Source organism: Arachis hypogaea, chromosome 8 (assembly GCF_003086295.3).
Source record: "Arachis hypogaea cultivar Tifrunner chromosome 8, arahy.Tifrunner.gnm2.J5K5, whole genome shotgun sequence".
NCBI lineage: Eukaryota > Viridiplantae > Streptophyta > Magnoliopsida > Fabales > Fabaceae > Arachis > Arachis hypogaea.
The window spans coordinates 16,235,354-16,240,682 of record NC_092043.1 but is presented as its reverse complement, the minus strand read 5'-3'; positions in this window follow the sequence as shown (position 1 = coordinate 16,240,682).

The following is a 5,329-nucleotide window of genomic DNA, read 5'->3' as shown; positions in this document are numbered from 1 at the left end:
CAAAATCCGAATACAATAAATAAAGTGTGACCTACTTTTCAACTATAACATAACTATTTTAAAATAGATTGAAATTAGTTATTTGATTTGATGTGTTATATTTATTATTAATTTTAAAAAATGACATGATATATATTAATTGATGAAACAATGTCTAATATTAGATTATTCTTGGCTTGGTTTTCTGTTTTCATGTATTATATTAGGTTTATTTATGTGTTTTTTTTTAATTATATATAGATAATGTGAATCAATTGAATTACTGTAGAATAATTTGTTGTCGTTAAAATTAAATGCGATAATTATGAATTAATTAGGTTTTGTTTATAATTTTTATACGTACATAAAAACTAATGTTATTTTATATCAAGTTTAATAACCATTAATTTCATATACAGTTAAGATCGGATTTCTACCATTAATTTCATGATGATATAGCATGTTCTTGGTGATGTTTTCTTGATTAATCTAACTTAATTAATTAGAAATAATTAATTCTAGCAATAAATTCTAAAGATTATTTTATTTAATATAAATTAAAGGGACATACTAATAATAATACAAATTGTTCTTGTATGGATACATGGAGGGAGGGTTCGGTTTCTGGGAATCGACGCCGAGTTCTTATCTTCGGTGTTGACCTTTGAGCTTTATGGTAATCCGAGCTTTATTCCAAGGGGATGTCCAATCACATAGAGTTTTGAGCAAGAAACAAGGGGGGAGTGTATCTGCAAAGGCACTCCAAAGCTTAAGTCAGTATTGATAATTCAATGTGTCCATGATGATAGAAGACTATACCTTTTATGGGTGAAGATAGGTCGGTTACGTTTGTGTTTTACCGTTTGAATTGAAGAGTAATAATTGGGTGATAAAATCCCATAGGACGTTTCTGTCTGTTGATATTATTTTAAACTGCCGAGTTATAATGTCAGCTTGCCGAATAATAATGTACATAATGCTGAGTTATGATAGATAATGTCGAGTTATGATGTTAGGTTTGTAACGTCCGGATCATAGCCCCCAAGCTTAGCTTAGAAAAGTGTTTTAATGAAGCAGGTTGAGCTTTTAATGAAGCATAAATCAGCCATTTGAGTAGGTGTATAACCTCGGTAAGTGAATTAGGCTTGGAGCCCCTAGTTCAAGATGCTTAATTAAAAAATATTATAAGATGAAATGATGGTAAAAGTGACAATTTTTAATGAGGAGAGAGAGAGTCCATTAATGATAGCAATAAGTGTTTTGTCATTTTCAATATCTCTAGGGGTGGTTTGATGTGATTAGTAGTGGGTGTAGTGGAGTTGAAAGGGTTATGTAACTATTGGTTAAGTCCATTGGAAAACCAAGAGTTGGGTTCTGTGAATCAGTTTGGCGGTTTGAGTTAAAGTTGGTTTTGAAGGTTTCAAAGGAAAGAAAAATGAGTAAAAGAGGTATGTGTAACTCCTTTCTTTTTGTCTTTTGAATTTCGATTCTTAGTTTGTTATTTGTTCTTCATCTTCTTCATTTCTGAATTTGGATGGGGTATGAGAGGAAGACTGAAAGGGAGATAGATTGGTCTGATGACTGGGTAAACGACGATGTGAAAGGTCGTATTTCGTTGTTTCTGGATGTTGATGCTGTGAGTGGTATAGACAAGGCTAGAGTGGTGAGGTCTGGGTCTGGAGTTCGTTTGGAGTTATTGCCATGTTCAGAGGATGATAGGGTTTACCACAGAGGGGAGGGTTTTGAATATTTCTTTATGTATAGTTGTGTGTTGGAGGAGCTGAGGGTGAGGCTTCCGTTTAGTTATTTTGAGTGTCAAGTGTTAAAGCAGTTGAATTGCACTCCTTCGCAACTGCATCCCAATGGGTGGGCGTTCCTATGTGCGTTTGAGATTCTTATGGAATTTCTGGAAGAAATCCCATCAGTGGAGCTGTTTTTCTATTTGTTTCAGGCAAAGGGCGTGTGGAAAGGTGGATGGGTAAATCTGAATAGTTTGCCAAGGTTTGGCGTATTTAAGCTATACAAATCTTCCTTTAAGAATTTCAAGGAAATGTATATTGAGGTGAGGAACTTTGAGGGCAACTTTCTGTTTTATTTGGACGAATATTTAGGGAAAAACTTCCCTCTTTGGTGGTGTTCGGAGCCGCAGAATATTCTGGGGCCTGAAATTATAACTAATTGAGTATTTGACTAAGGTTGTTGATCGGAAGGAGCTAATTTCAGTTTATGATCTGTTGCCGTGGGAGGAAAGGATGTTGTTGTTGCTTATTTGTGTAAGAGTTTGAATTTTGTTTGTTGTATCATGTCTGAGGTTTTTTGAAATGTTTGTTTGTTTTATTTTCTTCTAGGGGGGTAAGTACCAGGGGTTTCTGCTGCGAGTTTGAGAGCTCGGGTGAAGAGCAAAGGTTTTGATAAGGAAGGTCCACGTCGAAGGCAGAAAAGGTCAACACTGGCGAGGTTGATAAATCGAAGCTGAAGAGAAAGAAGGTGATACTAAAAAGGAAAAAGGCTGACGTGGTTGATTTGTCAGAAGATTCTGATGAAGGGTTAGAAATTCCAGTAGAGGAGTTACAGAGTTTTTATAAAAATCAGAAAAAATTGCATGACATCGTTGAGAAGAGTGAGGGTTCCTCTCTATGGGGGAAGGATTATCCTTTTATGGTTACTGTTGATGAGGTCTGTTAGACCCCCTCCGATGTCGTCTTAGTTGAGGAGGTTGGGGATGTTGCAATTGACCAGTATATGCAGGTATTTTTGTTTTGTTGAGTAATGGTTTGAAATTTTGCTGTTTTATGGGATATTCGTGTGATAACGTATATGTTTCAGGTGGTGGGATTGCAGCTGGCAAGCTTAGGCCGTAGCCGAGAAAAAATACATCGGAAGATTGTTGAAAAAAAGGAGGATTCGAATTTGAGGAATGATTTGGCTGTAAAGACTGCTAAAATTTCAGAGCTTGAGGTGAAGTTAGCTGATATTGAGAAGCATTTGAGAGAGGTGAAGGATAGCTATGCCAAGGATGTTGAGGATTTAAAAAAGAAGGAATCTGACTTATCTGTTCTGAATACCCGTGTGATTGAGGTTACTGCTCAACTAAAGGAAGTAGAGAAAAAAAGCAAGGAGAAATTCTTGATTCCTTCCATGAAGGATTTGAGAGGGCTTCCCTTCAGGCAAGATTCTTAGCTCCCGAGGTGGATTTCTCAGCGATGGATCCATGTAAGATAGTTCAGGGCGGTGTTATGGTCGAAGATGATGGTGCTGCTGAGCAAGAAGATGAAAATGTTTAATAGGATTTTGGCTTATTTTTTGGATAATTGATGTTGTTGGTAAACTATTTTGCTCCTGTGGTGAGCTTATTTTGTAATGTTATCTTCCTACTGTTTTTTGGAGAAAAGCAAATTTTGATGCTGTTGATGACATGCGATTTGTGCGTGTTATGTCTATAATATGATATTATTGTTTGTATGATATGTGGGTGTTTTTCTGGTTTGTGACTGTGGCTTGAAGCCAAAAATGTTAATGGTGCTAATGGTGTAATGCCATTAATTTGATGGAAAAGTATCATGGAGAGGCCGAGTAGGCTGAGTTTATTTGAGATAACAATTAGTAGGCATAGGGTATGTTTGATAATATTTTGTGTAACTAGATTGTGTTTAATGATCGGCAGTAATTTTTTATGAAATTTGAATAGTCGGTTTCCGAGTATTGGTCGGTAATCGGTTTGAGTGATGAATTCTGAATAGTCGGTTTTGCGGTAGGGTTGGATATTTGTTTGGATGATGGATTCTGAATGATCGGTTTTAGATTTGGCTATTCGATTGAATGATTGTTGCCGAGTGGTCGGATTCCGATTAAGATCGGTTAGCTAACAGAGTGATTGTTTCCGAATGGTCAGATTCCGATTAATATCGGTTAGTTGATTTGAAGGATTGTTTCTGAATGGTTAGATTCAGATTAAGGTTGGCTATCGGATTGATTAATTGTATACGAGTGATTGGCTTTCGATTAGGATCAGGTATTTGCATAATTGATAAATTCTGAATGATTGGCTTTCGATTAAGATCGAATATTTGTATGATTGATAAATTCTGAATGATCGGATTTCGATTAAGATCGGGTATTTGTATGATTGATAAATTTTGAATGATCGACTTCCGATTAAGATTAGATATTTATTTGATAGATTCCAAATGATCTATTTTGGAATATAATCAGTTAATTGTTTATTTGATAGTATCCGAATGGTCGGAGTGAGAGTATAGGTCGGCATTATGAGAAGTATGGAATGGAAAAAATAATGATTTGATAAGGTAAGGAAATTATTTATTGATGAACCTTTGATTTCAAAGGCCCAGGTAGGCTAGCCTCATTAAAACCTCTCCAAGCAAAACCCTTGTAGAAAAAATCTTGGTAGTAGGAAAAAGAGTACTGGCCTGTCCCTGGTATTAACTGTAATATAACTTTAAAGAAGATACATTCCAAGTGTTAGGGAGATCTTTATCCTCTAAGGTTTGTAGTTGGTAAACTCCATTGCCGATGACTTCTGTGACTCGATAAGGGCCTTCCCAATTAGCTGCTAGTTTGCCATGGGTTGATGGTCTTCTAGCTGCTTCTGTTTTCCTGAGCACAAGATCGTTTACTTGGAAAGACCTTAGGTGAAGTCTTTGGTTATATTTTTGGGCTATGTGCTGTTACATGGCCAAATGTTTGACTGCTGTGGACGATCTAAGTGCTTCTACGAGATCAAGTTTGGATTGCCGAGCTATATCTTTTGTAGTTTGATCGGCCAATTCAGTGCGCAGTGAGAGTTGGGAGATCTCCACTGGTATCATTGCGTCTGAACCGTAGACTAACCGGAAGGGTGTTTCCTTTGTGGTTGAGTGAATGGTGGTGTTGTATCCCCATGTGATCTCTGGGATAAGCTCGGCCCAGAGGCCTTTTGCATCATCGAGTTTCTTTCTTAGAGCATGTAGTATTACTTTATTTGCTCTACTGATGAAAAGTGTTGTTTGATTTTCAAGCCCTGCAAGAAGGATGTGAATTTTTGATCAGCAAACTAGCGACCATTATCTGTGATAATGTGCCGAGGAATGCCGAATCGACAAATAATATATTTCCAGACAAAAGAAAGCATTTGTTGTGATGTAATCTTGGCTAGAGTTTGTGCCTCTATCCATTTGGAAAAATAATCAATTGCTACAACCAGGAATTTTACCTGTCCTGATGCTGTGGGGAAAGTGCCGAGGATATCTATGCCCCATTGGTTGAACGGCCAACTTACCTCGAAACAGTGTAGGAGTTCGGCAGGGAGACGTGTGATCGGACTGTGTTTCTGGTAGTTGTTACAGCTTTT